The sequence below is a fragment of the Lissotriton helveticus genome, chromosome 2_1 (assembly GCF_964261635.1).
Source record: "Lissotriton helveticus chromosome 2_1, aLisHel1.1, whole genome shotgun sequence".
NCBI lineage: Eukaryota > Metazoa > Chordata > Amphibia > Caudata > Salamandridae > Lissotriton > Lissotriton helveticus.
Genome location: NC_136059.1, coordinates 491,950,363 through 491,967,870, shown reverse-complemented (window position 1 = coordinate 491,967,870; position 17,508 = coordinate 491,950,363).

The window sequence follows — 17,508 nt, the reverse complement described above, 5'->3', positions numbered from 1 at the left end:
TTCTTCCTTAGGGGTGCGTGAGTGAGTGTGTGGCTGAGCACAGGTGCCTAGTGGGTGAAAGTGTTTGTGGCTGTTCAGGTATGCTAGTCCATTGTTGTGCAAAGATTTGCATGTGTGCCTGAGGAGTTTAAATTGACTGTGTTTGTGAATGGTAGCCAATGGAGTTCGCTGAGGTGGGATGAGATGTTGGTGCAATGTGGGAGGCTGAGTAGGAGTCTTGCAAGAGCATTCTGCTTGTTCTGAAGTCACTGTGGGACTTGTTTGGAGATTCTGGCATAGGGTGCGTTGCCAGAGTTGAGTCTGCTTGCGATATGTGGTTGCATGACTGTTCATCTGGTGTGCAGGGCAGCCATTTGAAGATCTTTTGTAGCATATGAAAACTGTGGAAGGAGGCAGCACTCACTGCATTGACTTTTGCCATGATGTCAAGCTTGTCATCCAGGATGATCCCCAGGTTAATGGCATATTCGATGGATGTTGGTCCTAGCTCTGTCAGCCACTAGGAGGCATCTCTTGGGGAAGTCATGTTTCTGAAGATCAGATACTTCTGCCTTGTCGGAGTTGAGCTTCAAGCAATTGATACTCATCTACTCTGCTTCCATGATCATGCAGTTGTTAAAGTTGGTTCTGGTGGTGGTTGTATTTTCTCTCAGGGAGAGTATGAGTTTGGTGCTGTCAGCATAGGAGATGATGGTAATGCTTTGGGGTCGGACGATGCTGGCGAGCGGTGTCATGTAGAAGCTGAACAGGGTTGAGTGGAGAGACAATCAATGGGTGACTCCACAGATCAGATTCTAGGTCTGCAATGAAAAGGGTGCCAGTCTGATACGTTGTGTTCTGCCCCCGAGGAAGGAACAAATCTAGTAGAAGACAGTTACTTGGATTCCATTCTCGGGACGTCTGATGAGTGTGTTGTGGAAGGCTGTACTTAATACTACTGAGAGGTTGAGGAGGATGAGAGCTGTTGTTTCTCTTTGACCCGGGATAGTCCAGATGTCATCAGCGGTTGTGATGAATGCTGTTTCAATGCTATAGTTTTTTCAGAATCCTGATTGAGTGTTGTCCAGTAGATGGTTTAGTTCGTGATGGCTTGTGGGTTGGTTTTTAGTGGCTTTCTTTGACTGGGTGAGATAGCAGGGAGAAAGGACAAAAATTGTAGACGGCTTCTTGAGGAGGGTGTTGACCGCTGCATGCTTCCAGTCTGCAGGGAATGTGATGAATGTGATGGAGGAATTGATGATGTGGGAGAGGGTTGTGACACTAGGTGACGGACACTCTTGTATACGTGAATTAGTCAAGCAGATATGCATGGAGGAAGCAACCAGCAAATGAACTCCTCCACACTTGGTCTCAAATTGGAAAATCAATTTAGCATCAGGACCGCCAGGAAATAATAATCTATAATGGTAGGCGTAAAAAACTGCACTCTTACTGAAAGACACTTTATGGAGTTGAACTCCACATGCTTGATGCTCCATGCTCCGTGTTCGACTCAAACACCCCACCACCACAAGGTCGGAAGGTGATGAAAAATTTGAGCCATTGGAAGTTAACTATCAACTGGCTATGAATTAGCAATTTCTTGCCCTCATCCCACGAGACAGAAAACAAACAGTAACTTCTCAGGAAGGTCAAGATTACTATAGTACCCAACTGGGGGTTTATGGAGTAAGATTCAGTATTGTATGTTCGTTTCATGACTCTGACAGTAAGGAATAACTCAAGAAGTAATGACTGTCAATGAAACAATGGCTAGGGACATAAAGACACTGAAGGAATATCTAATATCACACAACACGTGAATAGAGCACGTTTTAGTTTGACAAATGGCGATCTATGTTGACTAAAGCATACATTAAGATGAAGAACATGCATGAGTTGAACGCAGTTCTAACGTGATGTTGGATGAAGACTTTACCCATTCACAGATGTCAAAAGGAATCCTGAGGTGAAATATAATTGTGAGCACTTTAACTAATGGGTATATTGCTAATTTCTAATAGCAGAGCTATTTATGTTCCAAAAGACTATTTTTGCATTAAATTCAGCACAAGTGAAACTGATGAATATCTTTTTGACCTCTTAACGTTGCTGAACATTGCTAAATTCCAGATAACGCCGAAGCAGAGGAATTAAACTGCCCAGCCGTCTTGCTAGCGGGGTGGTTGCTGACATTGCTGGGAGCACGCCGGGGAGAGCTGCATCAGGGCATCTGGTCCCCCCCGCTGCTGCCTACAAACCGCGGCCGCCGAGCGAGGGGACTACAGCCCCCACAATCCCTCCAGGCCCCGCCCATTGACGCTATCACCCGCGCCCGGAGTCGCACAAAAAGAGCGAAGCTCCGCTAAGGAGCGGGACACATTTCCAGATAACGCCGAAGCAGAGGAATTAAACTGCCCAGCCGTCTTGCTAGCGGGGTGGTTGCTGACATTGCTGGGAGCACGCCGGGGAGAGCTGCATCAGGGCATCTGGTCCCCCCCGCTGCCGCCTACAAACCGCGGCCGCCGAGCGGGGGGACTACAGCCCCCACAATCCCTCCAGGCCCCGCCCATTGACGCTATCATCCGCGCCCGGAGGTGCACAAAAAGAGCGAAGCTCCGCTAAGGAGCGGGAGACATTTCCAGATAACGCCGAAGCAGAGGAATTAAACTGCCCCTCCGTCTTGCTAGCGGGGTGGTTGCTGACATTGCTGGGAGCACGCCGGGGAGAGCTGCATCAGGGCATCTGGTCCTCCCCGCTGCCGCCTACAAACCGCGGCCGCCGAGCGGGGGGGACTACAGCCCCCACAATCCCTCCAGGCCCCGCCCATTGGCGCTATCACCCGCGCCCGGAGGCACACAAAAAGAGCGAAGCTCCGCTAAGGAGCGGGAGACATTTCCAGATAATGCCGAAGCAGAGGAATTAAACTGCCCAGCCGTCTTGCTAGCGGGGTGGTTGCTGGCATTGCTGGGAGCACGCCGGGGAGAGCTGCATCAGGGCATCTGGTCCCCCCCCGCTGCCGCCTACAAACCGCGGCCGCCGAGCGGGGGGACTACAGCCCCCACAATCCCTCCAGGCCCCTCCCATTGACGCTATCACCCGCGCCCGGAGGCGCACAAAAAGAGCAAAGCTCTGCTAAGGAGAGGGAGACATTTCCAGATAACGCCAAAGCAGAGGAATTAAACTGCCCAGCCGTCTTGCTAGCGGGGTGGTTGCTGACATTGCTGGGAGCACGCCGGGGAGAGCTGCATCAGGGCATCTGGTCCCCCCCGCTGCCGCCTACAAACCACGGCCGCCGAGCGGGGGGACAACAGCCTCCACAATCCCTCCAGGCCCCACCCATTGACGCTATCACCCGCGCCCGGAGGCGCACAAAAAGAGCGAAGCTCCGCTAAGGAGCGGGAAACATTTCCAGATAACGCCGAAGCAGAGGAATTAAACTGCCCGGCCGTCTTGCTAGCGGGGTGGTTGCTGACATTGCTGGGAGCACGCCGGGGAGAGCTGCATCAGGGCATCTGGTCCCCCCCGCTGCTGCCTACAAACCGCGGCCGCCGAGCGGGGTGACTACAGCCCCCACAATCCCTCCAGGCCCCGTCCATTGACGCTATCAACCGCGCCCGGAGGCGCACAAAAAGAACAAAGCACCTCCCGCGTCGCAGGACGCGCGCGGGACGGTGCGCGAGGCGGAGCCCGGCAGAGGGCGGGCCGTCTGTGGCCGTTCGGGGATGACGAGGGACGGGACGGGCCACCCCCCCTTACCAGCGACACTTCAGCCGGCACCTGCTACAAAGGTACTGTCATTTGGAGCATTCTGCCTTTTAGCTACTGCTCACTGAAACACGGGGCTATTGCCGGACTAAGAGCATATACTGTGATCATTTTGGGACTTGTCATTTTTAAGTTGCTAATAGAGCTACTGTTTCTTAGCATAATGAGCACCTCGGGCAGGAATTCCCGATTACCTGCATCTCGCCCAAATACTAGACTTCAGGCCACATTACCACAGCCCTTGCCCACATTGACGGCCATTGATAAAATGCTGCAACAAACTATAGGGGTGGTGGCCAATGCATTTGAACACACTGAAAGAAGATTATCCTTCCCACCCACAGCATGCACCAAAGACCGTGTTGAGGATTGTTCAGTTATTATGAACGATCCCACGATATTGGATTCCTATTTAACATCTACCTACGATGAGCTGCCTTGTGCGCAGGTGCCCGCTGAGACTTCAGTAGATGTCGAATTGGTTCAGGTCCTAACAGGGTCCCCAACTAACATCGACGACCAACCCTGCACCCAGACCTCTCCTCCCCCTGCGGCAACTCTAAAATCCGGCAGAGCTGGTCCTAAGATAAAAAAGGACAGTTTCCCCAAAAACACGGGTAAAAAGAAGCTGGCCAATCATAACTTGGTGTCCCCGTCTGCCAACACGTTCCACCCATCCACAGGGATACCCTGTTGGGTCACCAATATGGTGGCCGACCTTCAGGCAAGCCTTGAGCAAACTATTGCCTCACAGTTCAAACCCCTTGTTTCAAAACTGGACAGATTAACCTCCATCTTAAATAACAGAACACCAGGGACAACGAAGTTAGTAAATCCCCAAGGTAAATTGGCACCCCCAGCACCTGCAGTTGCCTCTACAAAGACACCTTGTTCTGTAGCAGCTAAGTCTACTGTCCCAGTAGCATTGAACCAAAATTCAGGGTCTGTACCAACCACCGCAAAACCTTTAAACCCTGTACCTCCCCCCCGCCAACTACTAATACACCAGGACACACCATTCCTTCCGTAGGGGACCCTAATGGCAAATCTAGACGCCATCACAAAGAGGGCAAAAATGCGGGAAACAATAACACAGTACAATTACCAAGACCTCCTGTGCTAAAGGCAGTATCTAGGCAATTGCCGTCAATAAACCTGCCCCCGGAAGCTCAACCATATGTAGTTGCCCTAGTGGGTGTCCCGGCTCTTAGTGGGGGGAAAAGAGAACATGAGGCAGACTTATATAACAAGTGTGTACAGTGGTTGGACCAAAATAGACCTCTGCCTCCAAACATCTCGGGGGAGATACTAGCAGTGAGAAGAATTGATTGGATTGGAAGGGGCCCTAAAACAGTGGCAGGGGATGTTGTCACTAATAACTTCAGGGTCTCCTCCGCTGTGGACCACATCTGCAAAACCCCTTCCTACAGAAAATCCCAAATTTTCCCTCTGCACCTATCCTATTTCTATCCTACCCCTAACCACAAATTGACTTCTCACAGGAGACCCCAACTGATTAGAAAGTGCTACCCGCCTCCTAATAGGCTTCACCACTGGCAGCCATTTGGGGAGGGTATTTCTCCAACAATTCCTACCTACCCACTGCAAGCCCACTGGAATAGGTTTAGCGTCCTCGAGGAGGTTGATTGACTGACCTCGAAAGGCACTCCGCCACTGCAATCTAATAATAGCTACCTAGAGGAGGGGTCAGGAACCAAGGAGAAGACCTCACCAATGGTTATTGGTGAAAATTCCTCTCCCAATGCAGCGACAAGGAAGGGGTTAAGTGCAGAGTAGAGATTGGGTCAGGAACTCCCTTTAGAACAAGGGGGTGCACAATGTACAAAAGAGGCCATGGAAGGAAGTATAAAAATCATCTCATGGAACGTGGCCGGGCTAAAGGGCAAGCTACTTGATCCAGGGTGGTCTTCTTTTATGGGCACATATGATATTTGTCTGATGCAAGAAACTTGGTCCTTAGAGGAGAGTGTTAGTCCCGGCTTTGCTACCTATGACATTTATGCGGTATCTGGGGGGAAAGGTCGTCCTTCTGGCGGCCTATCCATATGGGTGGGTGCACACCTTGGTGCACAGGCCACCCATGTGGATACAAAATCACTCAATATACAATGTGTCGTACTAAAGACCATTGACAAATCCTGTGTGGCTATTATAAATATTTACTTAAGGCCCACCGCAAATGGAAAGGAATCGAGCACTATCAAAGCGCTCGCCCTTTTTCTCCAAACACTTGACCCGACAACCTCGATAATCCTTGGTGGCGATTTTAATTGCCAGTTTGAGCCCCTGGGTGGACCCGAGTTGTGCGATGAGGACGAGGTTGATTTGCTCTGGCATGTCCCTGCACCAAGGATCGCTCCGGTAAGGGCCTGGACCCCGCTAGTACTACAAATCAAATCCCTGACCCTTGCAATGTCCCTGCGGGCATGCAATGGAAGGGCTAATAATGATAGTTCGGGCTTGTCCACATATAATCGGTCAAATCGTACTTCCACCATTGACTATCTTATGTTGGAAGCCAAAAAATGGGACATGTTTAAAGATTTTAGGGTCATCCCAAGGCATGACAGTGACCACAACGCGCTGGTCCTGACTCTTAGGCCTGGATCATTTGGTCTAACCAATCCCGACCCTAGTAATAATATGGTAGTGCCTTCTTATATTATATCTAACAATAGGAGAAGGGTCAAATGGCCTTCGTGTGTGGTCTCACCAAGTCGTCTTGCCGAAATCTATCAGATTGCTACCCCACTTATAAGTGATATGGGGAGCGCTACCTCCCATGGGCAGATTATTGAGTCCCACAGAAAGTTAGTTCTGAGCCTAGGGGATGTATTTTATCCAGCTAGCGGGATGAAGCCGCGTAGGATTAAAACACACCCTTGGCATGACCATGCCTGTAAAAAATCCAAGAAAGACATCCTTACAGCAATTAAATCTAAGGACACCCTTAAAATCCAAGCCACAAGATTGCTCTATAAGAAGGAACTCACCAGGGCCAAGAGTGAGAGGGAGGAAGTTAGATGGGCTGAGATGAGACAGTCACTCCTCTTAAAAGATTCTAAGACCTTTTGGGCCATTGTTACCTCCTCGGTGGGTGGTGAGCGAGATGGTGGGGTCTCGAACATCTCTCCCATAGTCTGGGAGACGCATTTTAGGTCACTTTATACTAGTCCTGAGTCGGGGATACTTGATCGCCAAGGTCGGGACAACTTGCCTAGAGCGACTCTGCCCCCCCGGATTTGCACGACCCGGGACCTCTGGCACGAGCATCGACTGCCGGGGGCCCCGGGGCCCGGGACACTCTCTCGCAAAAATCACGCCACCAAGCTAGTCCCTGGGGTTTCCACGACCCCAGACCCCCCGCACGAGCACGGACTGCCGGGGGTCTGGGGGCCTGGGGTTTCCTTTTGTAAAAGTCAGGACACTCTGCCAGTCCCTGGGGTTCCCACGGCCCCAGACCCCCCGCACGAGCATAGACTGTCGGGGGTATGGGGTTCCGGGGCTCCCCCCGTAAAAATCAGGACGCTATGCTCGCTCCTGGGATTCCTACGGCCCCAGACCCCCGCACGAGTATCGACTGCCGGGGGTCTTGGGTCTCGGGGTTTCAATTTGTAAAACTCAGGACATCCAGCCAGCCCCCGGGGCTTCCGCGGCCCCTGACTCCCCGCACGAGCACAGACTGCCGGGGGCCTCGGGCCCTGGAGACCGGACGGGACAATTGGGTGCCCATGAGAGGATTACCACATTTAATCCCGATCTTATCTCCCTTAAGGAAGTTGAGTCGGCCATCGAGAGATTGCTCCCGAACAAAGCTCCCGGTCTTGATAGGCTCCCAGGAGATCTTTTTCGTTCTCAGCCTAAAATCTGGGCCCCTTACCTGATGGTCTTGTTCAATGCGGTCCTACAAGGTTCAGCATTGCCCAAAACCTGTCTTGGAGCCGAGATTGTTCCAATTTTTAAAAAGGGTTGCCCGCTCGCCCCTTCTAACTATAGACCAATAAGCTTAATTGACACTACCCAGAAGCTGATGGGGCGAATCCTACTCGATAGACTATTGGGTTGGATGGAGGAGAATAAAATCTTGACCACCCTCCAAGCCGGATTCAGAACAGGGGTCTCGACCATGGACCAGATCTTCCGACTCCAGGTCCTATACTGGAAAAACGCAAGAGTAGAGGGTGGCAGCCTCTACCTTGTCTTTGTGGACCTGTGGGCCGCATTTGATCTGGTTCCCAGGTAGAGGCTCTGGATGGTCTTGGAGGAGCTTGGTCTCCCTCCCTATTTGCTAGATGCCCTCATCAGACTCCATACAGGGAATTATGCACAGGTGAGGTGTGGAAGGAACGGGGAACTATCAGCTCGCTTCCCAGTTACACGGGGTGTACGACAGGGTTGTGTACTGGCCCCCACCCTCTTCAGCCTGTACGTCAATGGTCTGATAGATGTACTTTCTGGCGTCAGGGACACCTTGTTGTTATCGCGGACATCGACGGGCATCCAGCGGGTTTTGGACGGGTTTGTGTCTTTTTGTGCCTCACGGGGGCTGGAGGTCAACTTGGAAAAAAACAAGTTTATGATCTTCAATCCCCCGAGGCACACCCGCCCAAATCCCACCCTGAATGGAACTTCCCTGGAGCGTGTCAAGACTTTTGTATACTTGGGGGTCACATTGACTGAGCACTTCACTTGGGATCACCAAATCTCTAAATCATCCCTGAGACTGGCTCAGATTTTGGGAGGCATAGGTAGATTCCATAGTGCTTCGACCTATAAACCTGTCACCCCTGCCCTTGAGATATACAAAACACAGGTTAGGTCAGCAGCTTTGTATGCCGCAGAACTCTGGGGACATACGAAAGTACATGAGTTATCGAAGGTTGAACATGCCTTCATGCGTCCCTTGGTTGCCCTTCCACAAAGTACTCCCCTCATACCACTACGCCTAGACCTAGGCTTGGAACCTATTGATGAACTGGCAGCTGCACGACCTTTGCTCTATTGGAGAAGGCTTTGGTCTGTGCCGGAGCTTGCACCTTTTAGAACAGAGTTCACTGCAATCTGGGGACAGTTACAGCATAAGAACATACCCTGGCTGGCCCATGTTAAGGCTTTCTTTCATCAAATTGGTATGCCACAACTTTGGGATGCACCTGAAGACAGCTGCGTGAGGACGCAAAGGTCCCAAATAGTGGCGGCTGTTAGGTCATACAACCTTAAAACTCTACACTGCTCGACCTCCTTGGGCAGGCTGTCCACAGAGTTTTTATTGACGAAAGTTAGTCCCAGGACGAAGGTGTTTTTGGACCTGATACAGCCTCCGCTTGCAAGAAAACTATATACCCAACTGAGGCATGGCTCCATACCGATAGGGGCACTAACATCCAGATGGTCACACTCGATGGAGGCCAATTGCCCCGCTTGCAACTATTGGAGGGAAGACATTGTACATATCTTTTTTTTCTGCCCGGCATACAGCGGAATTCGGAAATGCTGGATCCTTCCACTGTGTAAAAATCTGGGTTTCAGACAATGTGCACAAGCCTCAAAAGTTTTAACCTATGATACTGCCCCTCCCATTGTTTTTGCTATTTCCCGTTTTTTATATGGCATTCGGCGGAGAAGAACTCTTTTCTTTAGTATGAAATAATGGCCCATACTTACCCATACCTTTACTCTTTGATAACTCATTGTTTAATAACTTCTTAACTTGACTGTATTTATGGTTTTATCATTGTGCCTGTACATATTTTATTACACTTTTATGGTCTTCGACCGAAATAAAGTTATCAAATGAATGAATGCTAAATTCACTCGCTGTTTTGTGGATTTGGTTGGCCTGATCCACATAATGATTCGGCCATGGGAGTAAACGAGCAACTCTGCATCAGGCCTCGATACATTTGAGTTTGAGTTATGACGTAAATTCTTAGGGCCTCATTTACAATAAATTGGTGTAGGGCTGAGCCGCAAGTCTTTATGCTGTGCTGCCCTACATCAATTTGAAAAGGGCAGGAATTCACTGTATTTACAAGAAATGGTCAATTCCTGTCCTTTCTGCCTGTGCTGGTATAAAATTTGGTCCCAGCCCCAGAGCAGGCACCCTTGCACCATGGTGTAAGTGTGTAAGGGTGTTTGCGTTGTTGGCAGGATTGTTTTTGTGCAGGAAAGGACACCTTCCTGCACAAAAACAATCCATGGAGGCTTTTTCCCTCTTTCTTTGTGTCCTGCAGGACAAAGAATGAAGAATAAAGATATTTCTCCTTGTTACGCCTTCCTTGAGGAGACGTACAGTTTTGATGCATTCCCAGGTTAACAGATTCTTATTAATCTGGGAATGTGTCAAAACCTCTTGTTGTTGCATGGGAAAATCAACTACAATGCCCATGGCCCATGGAAAGCCACACAGAGTGGTTTTCCATGGCCTCGTAGATATGGGTCTTCACTTTACGCTGCTGGAGAGTAATAAAATGTTAGGCACCGGTGGCACAAGGGGCTTGTAAATAAACCCCTTAATGGCTATAAAGTTTCAATATATATATATATTCACTGAAAAAACCATAGGTTATAGACCATATATAGTTAGGAATTAGCATTTAAAAAACCTTATTTTACTCACACAAAACCAATGAAATTCCATATATAGTTAGTTGTACTAACTATATATCGCGCACCCGCAATCCACTGCTGATCATGTCACATATTACATCATTCATGACATGGTCAGTGACATCACTGATGACATCACTGATGACATCTCAAATGACATCACTGATGACATCACTGATAACAACATCCAGTGACTGTATGTTTCTGTAAAGTTTAAATATGTCTTACATATTGAAGAATGAGTGGATGTATAAGTGTCTGGATGAAGGATTTAGTAGGTGCATGACTGACTGACTGTATGAGTGAGTGGTTAAATGTGTCTCATTGAGTGCATGGGTTAGTGACTAAACTGTCTTAATTTGTGCATCATTATGTCTGTTGTTCTGTAAACTGCTGCATGTGTTGATCAGTAGCTATATGAGTAACTATATGGGTTATTGATTGGTTGCCCAAGCATTTGTATGGGAAACTGGGAGTGTGTGTGGGTGGCTGGGAAGGTGTATGACTCTGTGCATAATGTATGGGTTCAAAAGTGCATGTGGAAACAGCTGTATGGGTGGTTGACTGTGTGCATGACTGTATTGGTGAGTGAATGGATATCTCAGTGCTACATGTCAAAGTAAGTACATATGTAAAACACAGTACATGTGAGAGTTGACATATATAAATAACTGTGCATAAGAGCCAGTGAATGTGTGAGTGGCTGTATGGATCATTGTGAACTTGTATCAGGGATTGTATAAGAGAGTAAATATGTGTTAGTATATGTTTGAATAAGTAAGGTGTGTTTAACTGTATAGTTGAAGAAATGGAGGTGAGATTGTTTCTTTGCATGACTGACTGGGTGTGTGTGTAACTTCATGGATGAGTGACAATCTGCGAGTCTGTGTTTACACTGAGTGTATCTAAGGTTATATTAGAGTCTGAAGAGGTTCATCGTATTATCACATGAATGATGTCATCAGTGATGTGATCAGTAATGTCAAATGAGATGTCATCAGTGATGTCATCAGTGATGTCATTTGAGATGTCATCAGTAATGTCATCAGTGATGTCATTTGAGATGTCATCAGTGATGTCATCAGTGATGTCATTTGAGATGTCATCAGTGATGTCATCAGTGATGTCACTGACCATGTCATGAATGATGTAATATGTGACATGATCAGCAGTGGATTGCGGGTGCGCGATATATAGTTAGTACAACTAACTATATATGGAATTTCATTGGTTTTGTGTGAGTAAAATAAGGTTTTTTAAATGCTAATTCCTAACTATATATGGTCTATAACCTATGGTTTTTTCAGTGAATTTTCAAGGTTTTGTAAATGCTAATTCCTAACTATATATGGTCTATAACCTATGGTTTTTTCAATGAATTTCATTGGTTTTTTAAAAGCTAATATCTATAGATGTAAAATTTAATCTTCTTTAAATCCAAAAATATATTTTATATGTTTATTAATAATTTTTTTTAAATATTTTTTTTGTTTCGCTCCCGGTCCGCGAACCGGGAAGCTTCCCGTTAGCTCAATTTGATTCCGCGATCCGGTCCGCGAACCGGTAAGAAATCAACATAGTGACGGTATCGCGTTGCCGCATAATGCGTCTTATGACGTACTGCGTTAGCGCACCCGGAAGTGCCCCGGGGCGCGGACCGAGGCGCGAAACGCAGCTCCCCGGAAGCGATCCGCGGCGCGAAAGCGCGACGTATCGCGTTGCCGCGAAATGCGTCTTGTGACGTATCGCGTTAGCGCACCCGGAAGTGTCCCGGGGCGCGGACCGGGGCGCGAAGCTTAGCGACCCGGAAGCTAACCGGGGCGCGTTCCGCAGCGCGTAACATGAGCGTGAGAGGTCATGTGACTTGTTAATAAAACTTTTCATTGGTTCATTTCACTTTTAGTTTAATAATTATGGAAGGCTAGGTCAGGTGACCTAAAAATAACACTTTTCATTGGTTGAGAAGTATTGTTTTTTCCAAATGATGAAAACCCCTCCTTCTTTCCTCACTCTGACTTTCATCATTGTGAGAGGAAGACCTATTTTGCTTGTTGGAAGACCTATTTTGCTTGTGTGAAAATGGCTTCATTGGTTGCTTCAGCTGGTGGACCCCCACCACCACCTCCACCTCCTCATGGGAAGAGAGGACCACCTCCCCAGGTGATTACCAACACTGAGGAGGAAGATGAAGAAATGGATGAGGAGGGAGAAGAACCACAATTCCTGGAAGAGTTGCCCCGGGTTTCCAGAAAGAAAGCCAGTTTCATCTGGCAGTTTTTTTCGATGCCTCGTGGACAAAAAAAGTCAACGCGAGGTATGTCACCTGCCTCATATGCAAGGAACAATTGTCCAGAGGGACGGATAAAAAATACAGTTATGGTAATCACACCATGCATAGGCACATGACGAGGAAACATCCCCTAAATTACAGCCGGGCGGAATTAAGGGATATGCTGGACAATCCTAGACCAACTCCTGTGGCCAGACCAACAATACCGGTTTCTTTAACACCAGAGGAGGCACGGGAAACTGTGCCAAATATCCAAGAAAATTTTGGGCATATGATACATTTATGTATGCACTGTCGTGCATTATTAGCTTGTGGCAACATGAGCATCAATGCACTCAACCTTTCATATGAACACCATAATTGCCCTAACCGCCCCCAGTAATTTTTTTTTGCTCCTGTTGAGCCCTTTTCAACGCCTGTTTTTTGTTGTTCCCCCCCCCCAAAAAAACCAAAAAAAATATAAAATCGTTCAAAAAATACAAAAAAAACAAAAAATGTTCAAAAAAAAAATAAATATATAAAACAACAAAAATATAAAAAAAAAGTTCTTTTCAGAACTACCTTCCCTTTCAAAAAAAATTGCTACAATGTTTAGCACTCTTCTATAGCATGATGGCTGGCGGAACCTTGACACAAATGCACCTGATACAAAATATTTTTTTGCCACTTATGTGAAAACATTCCCCTTATCTCAACCCTTGGGTGGGGATCATGTGCACACCGATACAACACCCGCCAACACAATGCCAGTTCAAAAGAGAACTACAACATGAGTTAATTGAAAGCACAGGTGCACCATAAAATGAACAGGTTTATCAATGAGAATTTTACAAATATGAATGCCCAGAAAGTCCGTTTTGTTTAGATGATTTATTTTTCAATAAAGTGAGAATAGGACAGCCGACGCGTTTCGTCCCTGCCGGGACTTCTTCAGGGCTGTGTTTACAAAAGACAAAAGATATACACATACAATTAAAAGCTGGAACATTGCAACACCCAGCCGAGTATACAATAGTCCCATGCATTAAAAACAGTGAATCTACACTTCCAAGACAAGCATCATAACATAGCTGCGTTCCTGGAATTTAACCAGTAAGTGATGCCCCAAGTTAACATTGTATGAAAAAAAGGACAAACATATATTATTTATATTTTATAAAATCATTTGCAACTCTTTGTTAAAGGGTGAAAACATACAGTTTCAATAAATCATGCATTATTGTATGCAGTTTGTTATGGGATGGGTTCAAAACATCTATTGATGTATGATTAAGAGGGTGGACAATCTAATAATTTTTAAACCTCTTGGTGCCTAAAGATAAAGGGCCCAAAATGAGGAAAGTGCACCTACCAAGAAATAAGTCAATGTCCAGGATAAAGTATGGAAACCAGTTGGGTTGCAGACAGCTCTGTCAATCTCTATTTTCAATACTGTAAACAAAAATAAATGAAATAATAAAAAAATGATGAATGAACAGAGGTAAGGAGAAGGCCCATACATGAGTGAGGAAAAAAGGAATCAACAGGGGAAAGAAACAAGTATGCAGATGAGCTATACTATCGCGGTAAAGGAATCATGTTCAGAGAGTCAGCATTAGTGATCCAAAATGTAGATGAGAAAGTCTGCCACTTACACAATGGTGAGTATCCACGTGAGTATTCATGAAGCAAATCAGTCACTAAAACTCATGTGTACGCGGAGTCTTGGCAAAGGTGCTATGAAGGGGGATAAGCCAAAAAACAAGGTTATATTATATTATTGTAATTTGAGCAAGGCAGTCCGGTATATAGTGTCCTTTCTAAGGAATATACTTAGATAATAGGTGACTCGTGCACAACTGTCTAATTTAAACTATATTGGAAAAGCTAAGCAGTAGCGAACTGTCAAGGCCAAAGTGCAGAGAAATGAGAACCCTGCTTACCTATAGATACGCTATCAACGTTACTCAGAGGGAATGGTTTAACATCCAATTGTCTCATCAGAATAAATATATGGTGCACCAACAATACGATGTGCACTGAATCTGAATAAACGAAGAGAAGAGAGAAGACAATAATAGTTATTACACCTCATGTTGTGTAATTAGGGTTGGGAGAAGAAGAGTAACATCAGATGTAATGGAATGTACCTATGGGTGGCTACAAATCCCTTACAGCCGATATTCTGACATCAAAAGCAAATATTCATGATTCTTCCTCCTTGGTTCTAGAAATCAAAGACACAATAATTGAAGACAGTCCGGTGTCTAAAGTCCTTTCAAGAAGTTTATTCTTAAGATAGTGAATTGCTCGTGCACACTTGTCTAATTTGGACTGAGTCAAAGGGACTAGGCAGGGGCGAAATGACAAAGCCAAAATGCACAAACTTGTAAACCCTGCTTACCTATAAGAGCACTATCAGCGTTTATCAGAGGGATGATTTGACATCCAAATATCTCATCGGATAAATATATAGTGCACCAACAAAACGTTGTGCTTAAAATCTGAGTAAACGGAAAAAGAAAAAGAGAGAAGACTACAATTATTCTTGCAAGTCATGTTGTGTAGTTCGGCTTAAGATAAACGAAAAGCAATAGAATGTACCTATAAAATGGCCAAGAGCCCCTTACAACGGATATCCTGACTTCAAACGAAAATATTCATGATTCTTCCTCATTAGTTCTGGAAATCAAAAAACACATCCAAATGAAAAAATTGATGTGGTCATAAGTTTGTACATACTGTAAACATAATAAATAAAAATTAAAATTTAAATTATAAGCCCAAAATACAAAGTGTGTCCGTGTCTTGCTTATTGGACTTTAAGAAATGGGGAACTATGGTAACTATCCTCAATCCAAGGGGTTAGGCCTGATGAAAAAAGCGTAACCCCCAACAAATTCAAATAATAAACCCAAAGGGGACAAGCTACAGCAGACCTTGTAGGCAACATTATGTTTAAAAGAATATGTTATTTAAGTTTTCTTAAAAAGAGGTGGGAGGAAAAAAGTAACATAAGTGACCCAAAAGCACTCACCTCGAAGCAAATGAGAAAAAGCGGGAGATAACCGCCCACACGAACCGTCCCCTCAGTATGGATAACGCCTGATGGTAACCGGCCATGGCTCCACCCGTATATATACCTATCTTAATTGAAAAATTAAATTCACCTGAACGACGGTGAACATGAATAGGCTGTAGGAAGTCGGCGAATTGCGGCCGCCATCTTACAAGAGTAAAAGAATAGGGGTATAGTGATATAAATTATGCCGAAGACCTGATTGAGGGGAGCAAGGGATCGAAATTGCTCGATTTCATCAATAGAATCGTTGGCTACTGGCTGTTTGTATTACATGCCAAATACGTGATGGCCTGATCCTATGTAAAATAGAAAAGTAATTTGAAGTGAATTCACATGGCCGCCATGTTAGATCAGTGAGGGACGTCAAATCGCGGGCGGCCATCTTAAACCGGTACGAGTGCAACATACGTGCCTCTGGGAATCACTAGATTAGACCATGGGTTTTGACCAATACTATATATAAAGAAAAAAAAAAGAAAAAATACAATTGTCCAAAAATTGCGGAATATATTGCGAGAAAAGGCCGAATAGTGCGAAGTACCAATATGCATGTAAGCGCAGTTAAACGTGCGTCAGCGTAAAAAAGCGTAGCGCCCATGATGAAAAGGTCATGATCCATCAACTAAGGGGCGGCCATCTTAGAACAGTATAAATAATAGGTCCATGCATCAAAGGGCCACTGCTTAAAATTGTACTAATAACTAGAGCTGTACATTAAGCCGAGACAACATGGATCTGTTTGTGAAAATATATGGAATATATTACAAGACATTGCCGATTTCTACGGGGTGCCACAATGCGTGTACACGCAGTAAATCATGTGGAAAAAGTCAGGAAACATGGCGGCCATGATGGTAAGGTCGTAATCCATCTACTACGCGGCGGCCATCTTAAAGCAGTGTATGGGCGTATATTGTATAAAAAAGGTGAAATGGGTCCTATATAGCGCAAGTTCCTTTCGGAGTCAGGTCTGGAGGAAACTATAGCCGTCTATACGGTATTAAAGCATACTCCCGAAAAGAATATATAATAAAGGGAGGCACATACTATGAAACAAATCTACGAAAACAAAGAGTGTCTACAAAAAATACTTAGGAGAAAACATTATATAACTGTGCAGTAATGAGAGACAGAACGGAATAGCAAACCAACTGGACCCAGCTCATTGAATGGTTAAATATTGGGTGTACAGGAGGGAAAAACGGAGTTATATCAAAACATAATCTCATTGGGAAGGACATAATACACATAGTCATCAATCAATTGTGTATAATGCATCTATGTTGTATAATCAAGATGTTGTCATTGTGCCCCATTGCTGGTAATAGATCGCAACACAGAAAGTCAAACAATGGAACACAATGAACACAGGTGAGAGAAAACATGTCAGGCATGAACATTGCAGTCCCAGGGGTAAACATTGTAATCGAATAAACAATTTCAATTGTCAATACTGAAGGCATTTCTAATTCGGACATCCGGTCAAATTATGCCAAAAAATGGTGTAATTCATCGTCAAAATTATGGCCAAATTCCAGTGTCCTCAATCTACAGATCCACATTGCTTCCTTCTTGCGTAGTGCTGTTAATCGGTCCCCTCCCCTGGGGTTAACCGGGATGTGATCTATACCCATGAACCAAATAGTGTCACTGGGTAGATGTTTTTCTAGCATATGGTGTGTCATAGCATATTTGAAATCCCCATTTTTATGTGCCCTTACATGTTCCTGTATTCTGATTTTGAGTGCCCTCTTAGTGCTGCCCACATAGATTTGATCAC